Raw genomic sequence first — 16,936 nt, forward strand, 5'->3', positions numbered from 1 at the left:
CCTTGATTACGACTTTGCCTACTGTTTCAGACTGTATAGAAAAGACTGTGCAGAAAAGAGCTTTTCTACTATTCTTATGTGGCTATTGAAAAAATGTATGGTCTGACAAAGGGGGTCACGGGCACCCCAGGACCCCCCCAGCTACGCACGCCTCTGATGTGTGTACAGGAACCACAAATGTCAGAAAAGTACAACCCCGATTCCAAAAAAGTTGGGACAAAGTACAAATGCACGCCTGTTGCGTGCATTTCACGCACTTTATGCTCCCATCGCACTGCGTATTATTTAACATATCTGCACTTACATCCGCCTCTCCCGCACACACTCTGACAAACTGGGTTTTCACGCCCAAACCACAGGAAGTCTCTGGCTGAGGTGACAATCTAGTTAAAAAAAAAATGTTCGAAAAATTACAGTGGGCGCTTTTCTACTATTCTTATGTGGCTATTGAAAAAATGTATGGTCTGACAAAGGGGGCCACGGGCACCCCAGGACCCCCCCAGCTACGCACGCCCCTGATGTGTGTACAGGAACCACAAATGTCAGAAAAGTACAACCCCGATTCCAAAAAAGTTGGGACAAAGTACAAATTGTAAATAAAAACGGAATGCAATAATTTACAAATCTCAAAAACTGATATTGTATTCACAATAGAACATAGACAGCATATCAAATGTCGAAAGTGAGACATTTTGAAATTTCATGCCAAATATTGGCTCATTCGAAATTTCATGACAGCAATACATCTCAAAAAAGTTGGGACAGGGGCAATAAGAGGCTGGAAAAGTTAAAGGTACAAAAAAGGAACAGCTGGAGGACCAAATTGCAACTCATTAAGTCAATTGGCAATAGGTCATTAACATGACTGGGTATAAAAAGAGCATCTTGGAGTGGCAGCAGCTCTCAGAAGTAAAGATGGGAAGAGGATCACCAATCCCCCTAATTCTGCACCGACAAATAGTGGCGCAATATCTGAAAGGAGTTCGACAGTGTAAAATTGCAAAGAGTTTGAACATATCATCATCTACAGTGCATAATATCATCAAAAGATTCAGAGAATCTGGAAGAATCTCTGTGCGTAAGGGTCAAGGCCGGAAAACCATACTGGGTGCCCGTGATCTTCGGGCCCTTAGACGGCACTGCATCACATACAGGCATGCTTCTGTATTGGAAATCACAAAATGGGCTCAGGAATATTTCCAGAGAACATTATCTGTGAACACAATTCACTGTGCCATCCGCCGTTGCCAGCTAAAACTCTATAGTTCAAAGAAGAAGCCGTATCTAAACATGATCCAGAAGCGCAGACGTCTTCTCTGGGCCAAGGCTCATTTAAAATGGACTGTGGCAAAGTGGAAAACTGTTCTGTTGTCAGACGAATCAAAATTTGAAGTTCTTCATGGAAATCAGGGACACCGTGTCATTCGGACTAAAGAGGAGAAGGGCGACGCAAGTTGTTATCAGTGCTCAGTTCAGAAGCCTGCATCTCTGATGGTATGGGGTTGCATTAGTGCGTGTGGCATGGGCAGCTTACACATCTGGAAAGACACCATCAATGCTGAAAGGTATATCCAGGTTCTAGAGCAGCATATGCTCCCATCCAGACGACGTCTCTTTCAGGGAAGACCTTGCATTTTCCAACATGGCAATGCCAAACCACATACTGCATCAATTACAGCATCATGGCTGCGTAGAAGAAGGGTCCGGGTACTGAACTGGCCAGCCTGCAGTCCAGATCTTTCACCCATAGAAAACATTTGGTGCATCATAAAACGGAAGATACGACAAAAAAGACCTAAGACAGTTGAGCAACTAGAATCCTACATTAGACAAGAATGGGTTAACATTCCTATCCCTAAACTTGAGCAACTTGTCTCCTCAGTCCCCAGACGTTTACAGACTGTTGTAAAGAGAAAAGGGGATGTCTCACAGTGGTAAACATGGCCTTATCCTAACTTTTTTGAGATGTGTTGTTGTCATGAAATTTAATATCACCTAATTTTTCTTAAATGATACATTTTCTCAGTTTAAACATTTGATATGTCATCTATGTTCTATTCTGAATAAAATATGGAATTTTGAAACTTCCACATCATTGCATTCTGTTTTTATTTACAATTTGTACTTTGTCCCAACTTTTTTGGAATCGGGGTTGTATAATCGTGGGTAAACTGTTTAGGAAGAGCTCTCATCCCATTTATTATCAATCATTTCGGCATAATTGACAGTAACTTTCTGACTATTGTGTGCAGTCAGATGACACAGATAAAATATACACGTGATAAATGCCCATTTTCTAGTGCATACTAGAGGATCTTATGCACATAATTCGAACTGAAAATGCACAAGAATTAAAGAAACCATGATTTAAATCCCAGGTGGGCCAACAGACTTCTCTGGAACACTGGCACCATCTTTTTTTTTTTTTATCTCTTTCTCTTATGAAATCCAAGCCATCTGAGTAGCTGTGCAGTTATTAAATGCAGATTAAAGGAACCTTTTTCAACTGAAAAAGTGTATCTTGATGAAATAGCCACATTTAGATGTAGCCAAAGGACTGTATGTTCCACAGACATTTGCAGTACAACTGAGACGGCTTTCTTTCCCCTGAAATCATTAGTTCCTCATTTGCTCGTGAACCCAAATACCATAAAACTTGGGCCCACTAAAATGTTCCAGTATTTCAGCTACCTGAGAGAACAGCAATTAAAGAATTGCAATTAAAATTGAAGCTGGGGGCAACTCTGTAAATCTGGCAGACAATAACATAATTAGTTACTGGATCACTATTTAAATCACCAGTGCTGAGTTTAGCATTTGGTTTTTGTCCTGGGACTACTTCAGAAAACCAGTAAATATTAAAATAGCAATGCAATTGCTGGCACCGTGGATGCATTTCAGTTAAATTTAATATATTAAATTTAACTTGTATAACTTGTATATGTCTCTGGGGTGTAGGTTTGGGAAATGCACTTTAAGAGTGATAACACGAGCATCAGTTGCACTCACAGTATCAGAGCAGTGATTGGTTAACAAATTCTCTATGGACTAATCTACGAAAACTAATGGGAGGAGTGATGGATGGAGAATGGATGAAGGAGAATGGATGGAGCCAGAGATACAGTCTCATAAACATCAACACAACAGCCATCTGTTACAGGTCAGAGAAAGCCATTTAGAGAGACTATCTGACCCATGCCAAGGTATGTGTACAGGTCTGGAAAACATAAAGGAAATAAGACAATTGTGTATTATAAAGTCAGAAGGGGTGAATGGGATCCTTTCCTTCTGATGTCCTCCATCCACACTTACAGTTCCCATCAGACTTCTCAAAGGCTGAAGAGCAACATACACGTGATTACAGCAACTGGAGAAATGGTGCAAGTTCAGAAGTAAATGCCAACCAAGCATGGGACTTGCTATGTTTCCTCAGCAGGACAAGTTAAAAAAAGGCTTTATATAGCTTTATATCTGTGAAGAAACTCAGTCGTCCAGGTACATAGTAATCTGTGGTTGGTTGAAGAGAGCAACTGGACTTGCTTGACGATTCTTGAAAACGTTTCGCCTCTCCTCCGAAAGGCATCCTCAGTTCTGTCTGACTACTAGGGAGTATCCAGTATTTATTCTCTCATGGATCATCATAGAATCCGAATCAGAATGCTGATGGCTGCATTGTGGGCGGCTGATAAGATGTCATAGACACCCACCTCTGTTCAATGATGGTCGTTCCAGGTTGACAAAAATGAACGATCCACTCTGGCTAAGATGTCTGCCAGTTTTCTGGAAGTCCTCTCATACTCCCGCACCAGTCGAAGGGATCTCATCCCAAAGTGCGTAGATATGTTTTGTAGATATGCAGATATGTTTCTACGCACTTTGGGATGAGATCCCTTCGACTGGTGCGGGAGTATGAGAGGACTTCCAGAAAACTGGCAGACATCTTAGCCAGAGTGGATCGTTCATTTTTGTCAACCTGGAACGACCATCATTGAACAGAGGTGGGTGTCTATGACATCTTATCAGCCGCCCACAATGCAGCCATCAGCATTCTGATTCGGATTCTATGATGATCCATGAGAGAATAAATACTGGATACTCCCTAGTAGTCAGACAGAACTGAGGATGCCTTTCGGAGGAGAGGCGAAACGTTTTCAAGAATCATCAAGCAAGTCCAGTTGCTCTCTTCAACCAACCACAGATCTTTATATAGCTTTATTTCCACAAAATGCACTGACTTCCAAGGTTGTCTCTGCTCAGAAACTCTAAGCCAATAAAGTACCCCCCATGAAGCAAGAACACTGAACAAATAAGTCGCTAGATCTGTTATATAGTAACAAGTCAAGCTGGTACATGTTTCAGTTGATTCAGCTATGTTGTTACACAACCCTCACTGTCTGGACTCAAAGCAATTTAATCTGTAAAACCTCAACTCATGACGGGATTAGTTGATTAATCAGTTGATGATTACTCTATTCAACAAAATAGGATAAACCCTTATAATCTGTGTACTCTAAGCAGTTCAATCTGCTATTTTCTCAGCAAACATGCAAGTTTGTGGCAGCTCCAAATGCTCATGGTACGGTCCATGTCAATTTCTGGACATTTTACAAAGCAAATTGTGTATCTTAACATAAGGCAGCTGCATCGGCATGTAATAGGTGAAATGACAGAGTAATTCAGCGAGGCCAATCTCAAAGTCAAACTAAGCGGGAAAAGCAAATGCACCCGGCTGATACAGGCACACATTGCTCCCTGTCAGTCCTCCAGTCAGACTCCATATGTGTGCAAACTGAACAAATTGGTGACAGTTCCCACTTTCGTGTCTGCAAAACGACCGTAAAAGTCAGATGGACCACACACATATCACATGCATCAACAAACGTCTTTCGAAGAATCACATCCATGAAGGGAAATGAGAAATGTGCACCTCTGGTGTCATGTGTTAACAGGTGGAAACTATAAAATATTCGGCACCATTCTGACAGGCCTGTCTCTCTGTCAGAACACTTGTTAAATGCCATGAGCTTAGAGGTTGTCTAGCATGTTCTGAACAATGAAGCCTGTCAAAAGGGTTAATGCATTTTTTAAAACCTTTGCTTCTACATACTGTTTATTTTGAGAATAAGGATTTCATTTTACCACTATAAGGATTAATTAGATCTAGTTCTGCTATTAACACATTTATATATGTAGGGACTGCTCTTAAATGCACAACTAACCACACAAACATAGCATAATGGTTTTCTGTGAAGCGCAGCTGCACTTCAGCATGCGACACAAACATTGCGGTGCTCAAATAGCTGATCTAAGACTTGAAAACTGTTAGGAGCAGCGTTTAAAGACGTGTTAACCACATTCAATCTAACTTTGTCAATGTCAGTCTGGCCTGTGATGGCTTGAAAAATATTTACCGCAGTGTGGTTTTTCTGCTGTGGCAAAAAGCTGTTAGGGCAGAAATGAGGCAATTACTATACAATTACACAGCCCAAACTGCTGTACACTAAAAACCTGGATAAACACAAGGGTATATACAATATCTAAACTCAGATTACCTCTAATGTATGGTGGCTTAGGAAACCCTTCACATGGTGACATTTTGACATTTTTTTATTATAAATTTTGTATAAAAACTGCAAAAGAGAGCATTGCTACTGAAACTACTGAAAGATCCTAACACGCTGATAGTCTAAAAGAAACTCCTATGTATGGATCTAATTTAATTAATATAACCTGTACAAATAAAATATAAGTATGGTGTAAAATATGTCTTTATTCGTTGCCTATACTTCTGTGTTGTTTTAGAACATACATTTATGTTTACTTTTCTCAGAAATATTATAAAATAAAATGCTATAAACACAATTTTGGTCAAACCCCAAGTTTCCATCGGTTTTGGCTGTTTGCTAGAGTTCAGTCACAGTGATAGGTTTTCCCAGACTCCCTTACATATAGAGTGGTCATTAAGTTATATGAAGTAAAAACCCAAAGTTCCATATCAACAGAAATCAAAAACCTACTCTGTAAACCATACACCAACAACTCTGATCTTATGATAAGGCTGGAACTATCAATGTGCTCCTGTCAATGTGACATGCAACAAAGGAATGTGTTATATCATCCATGATGACAGCATAGATAAAACAAAAATGTAAATAAAAAAAGCATTAAAGTTTAAGGCCTACCTGTGGACAGATAGTATTCACTGGTTTATTATCCTTTAAAACAGCCCTTATGTCTATTTCTAAGCACCAGAAGATTTCAGCTCTTGAAATGTGTGTGCAGTGAACAGAAGCTACTGCGTCATTCCTTCTCTAGTGACAGACAACAAAAAGGGCTTTGGTATCTCGAGAGGCTGGAGGAGTTGTCTGTGGCTCTCTCACCACCTCCCTGACAGCGCCTGTCCGGTCTCATCTCCCCACCTCCACACTTTTCACACCCAACCATTCGGAAAATGTCGTGACCATGGACTCTGGACAAATATGAGGCGAGCCACAGTAAACCTCAGTGGTCTCTCTTGTGAGCAAGACCGTGAGATCTGGGGCACTTCACTGCAGCCCTGGGAGAACTGGCAACTTCTTTTGCAGTCACATCCTTACTCTCTCCCTTGGGTTAATTCAAGTCCCTAGATTATAGCACAGTTTAAGTCTTTTATCTATTTTTGATCTGTGTAATGAAAACTGTAAATAATCCATCTGGCTACATATTAACATATGGTTACAACAGCTTGTGCCATTACTGCATAAGAGGCTGTTGTAAGGACTTTCAGCTGGAGTTCTTTGGGTCACATTTGGTAAAGTGCAGCTTCATGCCACATATGGAGACACTATCTGACAGTGAAGTGTGTGCTGTCAGACCCTAGCCCCTGAGGTCATCGCGGACAGATGATAAGCAGCATATTACCTGCATTCAACATATCAGTGGAGATAAAAAAACATTGACCTGTGTTACCCCACTCATTTGTAGACCAGTCAACTGTGATTATAAGCCACTGGCCTGGAAAATAAGCTCCAATAGTCATAATATTTACATTACATTACATTACAGGCATTTAGTAGACACTCTTATCCATGACATACAACATACCCAGAGCAGCCTGGGGACCAGATGGAGGTTAGGTGCCTTGCTCAAGGGCACTTCAACTATTTCTGCTGGTCCAAGGAATGGAACCGGCAACCTTTTATATTTTATTTACCTTTTATATTATATTTACTCTACATACACAAGCTTCATACACTCTTCCTAAAATAATGATTTTCTATCATTTCTAAAGTGATTAAGAACACCTTTTTAAGTATATAAGGCCATTGCTTAAATCAGGGGTTAACCTCTTCTGCTTTGAGGCCCACCTATTCATACTTGTAACGAGTTGGGGCCCATTAAAAAAGATCCCCAATTATGTTGGCTTATCTATTCTATTAGAATCTAATAATCTACTGTAAAGTGTATTAATGGGATCCAACATCACTCCCTGTTACAAACTGGAGCCCAGGAATTAAATAAATGCAATACAAACAAACTGTTTTTAATTGTAGGTATTGTATTGAAAACTGTATGGATGTGCCAGAAGCCAACATAAAACCATGCATGCAGGGCATTCTCAGTCAAAAGGGATTAATGATTCAAAAGTGGAGTCTGGTCCATTAACACAAGAACTTATTGCCATGTTTGTGTTCAGCAAACAAGCAAGTTATTAAAATCAAGAAGTACACTCAAAAGAAGTGGATATAGAAACCACTCAATGGGATAGATCCTTACACGCTAACAAAGAAGGATTTTTCCGATGAGTTGGAAAATTATCCATTCGTTGAGTTCCCTGACATCTCAAACTACCTGGTGCTGCAGAAATCATTCTACACGGACACACAGATGAAAACCTGGAAGAGCATGGAGGTGTACAACTTTTTATACGTGGCTGGGTTAAAGATCTGGGGATCAGGACACTACAAGATAGACGACAGCAGATGGATCTAAGTGCAGAAAGGGCGTTTATTAGCAGGCGTGATATTTAAGTCAAGTTTATTTGTATAGCACTTTTAGCAACATACATTGTCGCAAAGAAGCTTTACAGAAAATTAACGACTTTAAACATGAGCTAATTTTATCCCTAATTTATCCCCAATGAGCAAACCTGTGGCGATGGCGACAAGGAAAAACTCCCTCAGACGACATGAGGAAGACCCTCGAGAGGAACCAGGCTCAAAAGGGAACCCATCCTCGTCTGGTTGATAACAAATAGTGTGATTATAAATAACTCGCTTCTATAACTGTGTCCTATATAGTCACAAAGTATAACTGTGTAACCAGGAAAATTATTATAGTTTTAACATGAAGTCTGTTTTGTTGAAGTTATAAACTGTTCATTGATGGAAATTTGAATGCACAACTGTTCATGACAACTGCAGTCCTAAAGTTAGCAAGTTAACTGTAGTCCTCAGCCATAAATGCATTACTGTAAATGTCCAGAGCCATCTTACAAGTTGTTGTTTTTTTTCAAAAGCAAAACAGACAGCAGAGTATTTAAATGGTGTTATAAACATGGTTAGAAACAAACATGATAGTGATAATGATAATACTTCGCAAAGCCTCTGTGAAAACAGCTTCCGTATCTGTGTGTGGTGATTGCGCTCAAATCAGTATCAGGTGTTCTCCATAACGACTGGGTCCCAAGCGCGTGCACAACGTGCTCCGTGAGCGTGTGTGGCCGCTCGAGCTGTGCCAGGCTCAAACGCACAAAGGCGCGACAGTCAAATGTTCACCTGCTGCATGACCACAACTTTTAGCTTGCATGTATATCGCCATCAAAATTCCTCATTTTCAATGATAACCCATCACAAAGCATTGCGAGCTGTAGTGTGACCGTAGCTTAATGAGGCGGATGTGACATCGGATGCAACCCAGCAACTGTACCCTAAAAATTAAAAATTAGCTTCAACTTGAAAAAAAAAAAAATTTGTGGCCCACTAGATGGCACTTCACAATCCACTAATGGGCCACGGCCCAGTGGTTGAAAAACACTGGCTTAAGTGCTCATTCTCAATGCTGGATAATACACATACATTTATACTACAACACTATCGAATTCTCAAACCTGATTTGTCAGATGGTGTTGATTAATTTTCTACAACAGCAGTTCTGACGGTAGTATCAGTGACATGGCAAATCACAGGTTTATTAAAGCATTTGTTCTCATACATTATTATTTCTATCAACAGATCATTCAAAGGAACTTGGATGGTGAACACAGCACATAATATAAACCTATCAATAAGGAATTACCGTAAAGTTTGTTGTTTAACAAAGAAAAATGTCTACTGGATACAGCAAAGCTATCTATAAGGATAGGTTTGTTTAATTTTTAGGAATTCAACCCAACCCTTATCAGAATCAAGCATCAATGAAAATGAATGACTGTCTCCGTAAACCGATAAAAGAGGAACATGTTGGTTAATAAATGGGAAAATATATGTGTGTGTGTGTGTGTGTGTGTGTGTGTGTGTGTGTGTGTGTGTGTGTGTGTGTGTGTGTGTTCATTGGCGAGCTTTTGTAGTATAAGAGGAAAAAAGGAATGCTGTTCTGAGAAAATGATCAACAACAGGGTGGTGCGATACGACATGACACAAAGTAGAGTTACTGGTAACAGTATGAGCTTTCAATTTCTGGCCAATTTATTTACACTATATACACTTGTAAACTACACTACATGCTACATCTGTAATTAGAAAATTATGAAATGTCTTTATTTTCGATCAAATTTGTTCACATAAATTGGAAAAGTCAAGCCATTTTTAAGATTTTGAGCATTTATATAATCCCTGCATATGTTCCCTTTCTTAGTAATATAGCAATGATGTTTCTGCAATTAAAAATGAGTGACTTAATAAATGAAATCCAACACCCCATGTTCCAAACCGTGTCATAAGACCCCCAAAACAGAAAGTTTGTGTATTAACAATAACAAAATTAATAAGAGACAAAATGCTACAGACAGAAAAGTCACCATAAAGTGAGTGTTTTCTCACAGACTTGGAGAAAGGTCCTTCTTCAGCCTCTATCTCACAGCATTAAAGTGACGTGATGAGCACAACAGAATAACGTTTGACCCCTTATCTCACTCCGGATTCTGTCCTTTGGCTCTCATGGCTCAGTGGAACTGGTTGTCCCAGTTTGTTTTTTGTGTGCGACAGTAATCTGAATTCATGCTCTGTCTGTCCTACATCATTGCAGCGTACGTGTTGTAGAATGTTCTCTCGTATTCTTCTCCAGCTGGCTCATTGCCGCAAGCTAGTTGGAGGCGTGGCTAGTTAAAAACTCAAGCACTTGGCCGCTTGATCAACAGTTCCAGCCAACCACAGAGACGGACTGGTTTACAGCACTGTTTCGAAGGCTACAGCCAAAAGATCAGCATCCCCTTATTTCTGGCTGGCCTATTTAAAGCGAGGACTGTTTAGCAGGATTGGATGTTTTATGGCTAGACATCTCAAATGACTTGGAGTGGGAACTGAATTAAAAGAATATGTGGTCTGAAAAGACTGAAGCCTTGAACATTTTGGACATACTGAAAAAGAGATAGATATGTTTAACTCATCACATTTTTTCTCTGTATATTGAACTACAATAAGAGTAAAATAGATTTTATTTAAAAAAAATTATGCATGGGTATTTTCTTAGAAATCACAATAGAACCTGAGATTTGCGTGTGCTGTAGCTGTTTTAGATGATGACAATAGATAGTCTTGGTCAGAGACTGACCATCTCTAGACAGCTGGAATTACAGAGTTGGCATCAGTGGCTAAAGACTGGAATGTGCTATATGTGGCTTGCTGACCCCACAGACACAAGGTGGGTTGGGGGAAGGAGCCAGGATTTAGTGGCCTGCCATGCTGTGGTCAGGTGTCCTCACTCCATCTTCACAGTTACATCCTTATGAAAAACAGGAGCAAAGCCATGAATAGGTCTGTTTTGTATTTGTAACGCATGCTTTTACATTCATATTTAAATATGGATGTTGAGGGAGTTATACAAGGATCCAGGGTCTGGAAAAGAGTGCGGTTTGATATATTACAGGAATAGAGAAACTAGATTACTCAACTAAACATGGATTTACACCGTGTGGTTTTAGTGGTTTTTTAACATTATTACTTGTCATGCTTTCTTCTACAGCATGACTGAATTTTTAGGTGTTAATTCATTAATTATCTAACAGTATGTCTATGACAATGGTTCTAGTTGTAACTTAATGGTTTATATTATATAGACATGAGTGTTTTACTGGGAAATATACCACTCGTATTTTTCATATGAGCTACAGTGGTGCTTGAAAGTTTGTGAACCCTTTAGAATTTTTTATATTTCTGCATAAATATGACCTAAAGCATCATCAGATTTTCACACAAGTCCTAAAAGTAGATAAAGAGAACCCAGTTAAACAAATGATACAAATATATTATACTTGGTCATTTAGTTATTGAGGAAAATGATCCAATATTACATATCTGTGAGTGGCAAAAGTATGTGAACCGGTAGGATTAGCAGTTGATTTGAAGGTGAAATTAGAGTCAGGTGTTTTCAATCAATGGGATGACAATCAGGTGTGAGTGGGTACCCTGTTTTATTTAAAGAACAGGAATCTATCAAAGTCTGATCTTCACAACACACGTTTGTGGAAGTGTATCATGGCATGAACAAAGGAGATTTCTGAGGACCTCAGAAAAAGCGTTATTGATGCTCATCAGGCTGGAAAAAGTTACAAAGCCATCTCTAAAGAGTTTAGAGTCCACCAATTCACATTCAGATAGATTGTATACAAATGGAGGAAATTCAAGACCATGTGTTACCCTTCCCAGGAGAGGTCGACCAACAAAGATCACTCCAAGAGTGTAATAGTGTAATAGTGGCGAGGTCACAAAGGACCCCAGGGTAACTTCTAAGCAACTGAAGGCCTCTCTCACATTGGCTAAAGTTAATGTTCATGAGTCTACCATCAGGAGAAGACTGAACAACAATGGTGTGCATGGCACTGTTGCAAGGAGAAAGCCACTGCTCTCCAAAAAGAACATTGCTGCTCGTCTGCAGTTTGCTAAAGATCATGTGGACAAGCCAAAAGGCTATTGGAAAAATGTTTTGTGGACGGATGAGACCAAAATAGAACTTTTTGGTTTAAATGAGAAGCGTTATGTTTGGAGAAAGGAAAACACTGCATTCCAGCATAAGAACCTTATCCCATCTGTGAAACATGGTGGTGGTAGTATCATGGTTTGGGCCTGTTTTGCTGCATCTGGGCCAGGACGGCTTGTCATCATTGATGGGACAATGAATTCTGAATTATACCAGCGGATTCTAAAGGAAAACGTCAGGACATCTGTCCATGAACTGAATCTCAAGAGAAGGTGGGTCATGCAGCAAGACAACGACCCTAAGCACACAAGTCGTTCTACCAAAGAATGGTTAAAGAAGAATAAAGTTAATGTTTTGGAATGGCCAAGTCAAAGTCCTGACCTTAATCCAATGGAAATGTTGTGGAAGGCCCTGAAGCGAGCAGTTCATGTGAGGAAACCCATCAATGTCCCAGAGTTGAAGCTGTTCTCTACGGAGGAATGGGCTAAAATTCCTCCAAGCCAGTGTGCAGGACTGATCAACAGTTACCGGAAACATTTAGTTGCAGTTATTGCTGCAAAAGGGGGTCGCACCAGATACTGAAAGCAAAGGTTCACATACTTTTGCCACTCACAGATATGTAATATTGGATCATTTTCCTCAATAAATAAATGAGCAAGTATAATATTTTTGTCTCATTTGTTTAACTGGGTTCTCTTTATCTACTTTTAGGACTTGTGTGAAAATCTGATGATGTTTTAGATCATATTTATGCAGAAATATAGAAATTTCTAAAGGGTTCACAAACTTTCAAGCACCACTGTATATCCAGGACATGGAGAATTAAAACCGTGACATAAATCTCTATGCATCACTCATGAGGAAATTGATGAACTGTTTTGATAAATTTGGGTATTTTTTGTTTTTGAATGTGTCTATATCATAAAATCACACATTGGCTTGAAAATATGAAGTTTATCTTCTTATGTTGAAAAATTTGCATTTTTCATATGAAATATATTGTGGATCTGAGTGACATATTTAAACAATATTGGCTGGCATTGAGTGGTCTATCAGATATATTCCATTCAGCGAGCATGATACTGAATGAGTCAAAGACGAGTTCAATATCATGCTAGCTGAATGGAATATATCTGATATGCCATGAAAAAAGCCAGCCAATATTATTATTATTATTATTATTATTATACATACACGCTCTTCATATCAGCATTCTCAAAGGCCAGTGCTAGCTTACCCACGACTCGGTGCTGTTAGCGCAGCAGTTCAGTTACCTTCCAGCCAGTGTTCATCAATAATGTTAGCGAAGGCCAACGCTAGCGCAGTCAAGCCAGTGCTACCAAGAGCTACTAGCACAGGCTGATGACTAAGAAACTAAGATTTCTGTCTCCAGACTCTTCTTCCATGCTCACTCACCACAGTATTTTTCACTCATACTTAATATTCATTTTTATAATATTCATTGTGTCATTTAATTAGTTACTTTTAAAATCAACAACTGAGCTACCTGGCAGCCAAAATTCTCTCAAAATCTTCCGTTTTTAATGAAGCAAACCTGCCGGCCATGCTTGTTTACAAATTGTCACTGTTGCTCGCTAACACGGAAGTTTTACGTCTCCGATGTGTGACATCATGTTGTCTTGACAATGTGCAATATTGTAACAATATTGCACGTTCATTCTCCATTGGGTAGGGTGGCGTAATATATGGAGGATAAGCGATATGATAACAATATTGGATGCTATCGAACCAAATGAATGAAACCCACAACAAGGGAATAGAATATATGTTTTTAATCCATGGAAAAGTGTTCTGTATGTATAATAATTTCCAATATTTCACTCTGATTGCGTCACTCCCAGTGTTTTCCCTCTGACTAGACACGTGTTGTCAAAATGTCAAACCAGTTCAAAATTAAAATTCTTTTCATTAACTTGCTTTTTTTGTGTGTGTCCAGATAATATAAAGAACATTACACAGTTGCGTGAAGATATGAAGTTTATCTTCTTGTGTTGAAAATATTTTCACTCGTTTGCTTCACTCACTCATGAATATATTCATCACTTGATGATACACTTCATACCGTCACGTAACCGTGTAATAACCTCGATACAGTAATGATGAATTTATATTAATGCATTTGGTTTAATACATTTAAGCCTAAACCACTTACACCACCGTGGCAACACGGTGGTGTAAGTGGTTAGCACGGTCGCCTCACAGCAAGAAGGTTCTGGGTTTGAACCCAGCGGCCGGCGAGGGCCTTTCTGTGTGGAGTTTGCATGTTGTCTGCGTGGTGCTCTGGTTTCCCCCACAGTTCAAAGACATGTGGTTAGGTTAATATGGGATGGCCTTGGGCTGAGGTGCCCTTGAGCGAGGCACCTACCGTAACTCCCAACTGCTCCCCGGGCGCTGTTAGCATGACTGCCCACTGCTCTGGGTATGTGTGTGTGTGCTCATTGCTCACGTGTGTGTTCACTGCTTCAGATGGGTTAAATGCAGAGAGGAAATTTCACAAGTGTGTGATGAAAAAAAGTTGTTCTGTTCTACATTATCATGTCTATATTAACATCTCATACAAGGAACTTGTATGGCAGATGATACACATCTAAAGCTAATAATAAATGGGTTTTAAACCTATGCTGAACAACAAAAATATATAATCATTGACATTGTAGTTATTTTCTTATAAAACAGTTGTGTTGTGTGTTCTTTAAGTCCAACATGACCACAATAAAATCTTGGCTGACATATGCAATAAGAATGGGCTAGCCTAAGCAGAAACATTCTTCAAAGTAAACCATTAGTATGCTTTGCCATTGACACGATTATATTTGTAGTTATCCTGTGAGTTTTGAGTAATCCTATGCTGTCTGCCTAATGGTATCTTTAGACAAGCATCGTAGCAGTGGGCACACTGAAATACATCTCATCTCATTATCTCTAGCTGCTTTATCCTGTTCTACAGGGTCGCAGGCAAGCTGGAGCCTATCCCAGCTGACTACGGGCGAAAGGCGGGGTACACCCTGGACAAGTCGCCAGGTCATCACAGGGCACACTGAAATTTTAATGAAAAAAAAATATATATATATATATATATATATATATATATATATATATATATATATATATATATATATGACATTGCCAGAACTTTGTCATCAGCTGTTTTTGGTTATAATGGCACCAACCACTGAAAACTGTAGTGTAAACCTGGCTTTAGTAAAGCAATCTAACCAATTTCAATAACAAATTCATAGTGTTACTTTGTCTAATAAATAAGGTCTGATTTTTCTTTTACTTTCTTGAATGTATCATGCAGATACAGATGTGCCACAAAATCCTAAATCTTTCCTGACTCTCTGTGTATTGTCATCCAAGATGTCCTTCTAATGAAAGCAGATCCTCCAGTTTAACAAAGCCATATATAGACAGTAACCCCTATAAACAAGGATAATGTGAAATCAGGGTTATATCAGAACAGCGCTTACTCAAGTAATGAAGAAAGCACACAAACATGCATTTCATTGCATGGCTTCATCTTATTTATTTATTTATTTTTACACATTTGATCTCTGCTGGATGAGGCACGTGGCTGAACACAACTTGTGGATGAATTTAGTTAAGGAATGTGAGGAAAGCACTGCTAACTCTATTAGATGTGACTGAATCAGTCTCTCTGTCTCACACACACTGACAGTGTATCGGACAGTTTATTAAAGCTGCTCACGCAAACAGAACAATCACAGAAAGAAGTCTCATGCCAAAAATCTGGCCTGCAAATGCATATAAATGGATTAGAAGGATTTGATTCTGGGGAAATAAATAGCCAATAGTGACACAAAATACCATATCATAAGCGCTTATGTCAAATTAAATTAGTCCATACATTGTTAAGACACATATTTCCAAGCTTTTGAAATATGCTAAAATTTATTTGATGACTATATAAGGACTATACAGTAAAAAACGACAATTCCAAAATAGAAACCTGCCACAGTCATATATTATATACAGTGTCTTACAAAAGTATTCATCTCCCTTGGTGTTTGTCCTGTTTTGTTGCATTACAAGCTGGAATTAAAATGTATTTTTGGAGGGTTAACACCATTTGATTTACACAACATGCCTACAACTTTAAAGGTGCAATTTTTTTTATTGTGACACAAATAATAATTAAGATGAAAAAACAGAAATCTGGAGTGTGCATAAGTATTCACTACCTTTCGTATGAAATCCCTAAGTAAGAGCTGGTCCAACCAATTCACTTCATAAGTCACATGATTAGTTGATTAAGAGCCACCTGTGTGAAATCAAAGTGTCACATGATCGGTCACATGATGTCTGTATAAATCAATCTGTTCTGGAAGGACCCTGACTCTGCAACACTACTAAGCAAGCAACATGAAAACCAACGAGCCTCCAAACAGGTCAGAGACAAAGTTGTGGAGACGTATAGATCAGGGTTGGGTTATAAAAAAAAATCTCAAACTTTGAATATCCCACAGAGCACCATGAAATCCATTATAGCAAAATGGAAAGAATATGGCACCACTACAAACCTGACAAGAGAAGGCCGCCCACCAAAACTCACAGACCGGGCAAGGAGGGCATTAATCAGAAATGCAACAAAGACACCAAAGATAACACTGAAGGAGCTTCAAAGATCCACAGTGGAGATGGGCGTATCTGTCCATAGGACCACTTTAAGCCATACACTCCACAGAGTGGGGCTTTATGGAAGAGTGGCCAGAAAAAAGTAATTGTTTAAGAAAACATATTTAGAGTTTGCCCAACAGCATGTGGCAGACTCCCCAAACAC

General features: G+C 39.2%; 1 protein-coding gene across 21 annotated transcripts in view; it reads right to left on the reverse strand.

Moving 5' to 3' along the window:
- The window catches only part of tns1b (tensin 1b), a 476,125-nt gene that overhangs the window by 43,758 nt on the left and 415,431 nt on the right, over nucleotides 1–16,936 (reverse strand). The window lies entirely within an intron of this gene.

The sequence above is a fragment of the Neoarius graeffei genome, chromosome 9, assembly GCF_027579695.1.
Source record: "Neoarius graeffei isolate fNeoGra1 chromosome 9, fNeoGra1.pri, whole genome shotgun sequence".
Taxonomy (NCBI): domain Eukaryota; kingdom Metazoa; phylum Chordata; class Actinopteri; order Siluriformes; family Ariidae; genus Neoarius; species Neoarius graeffei.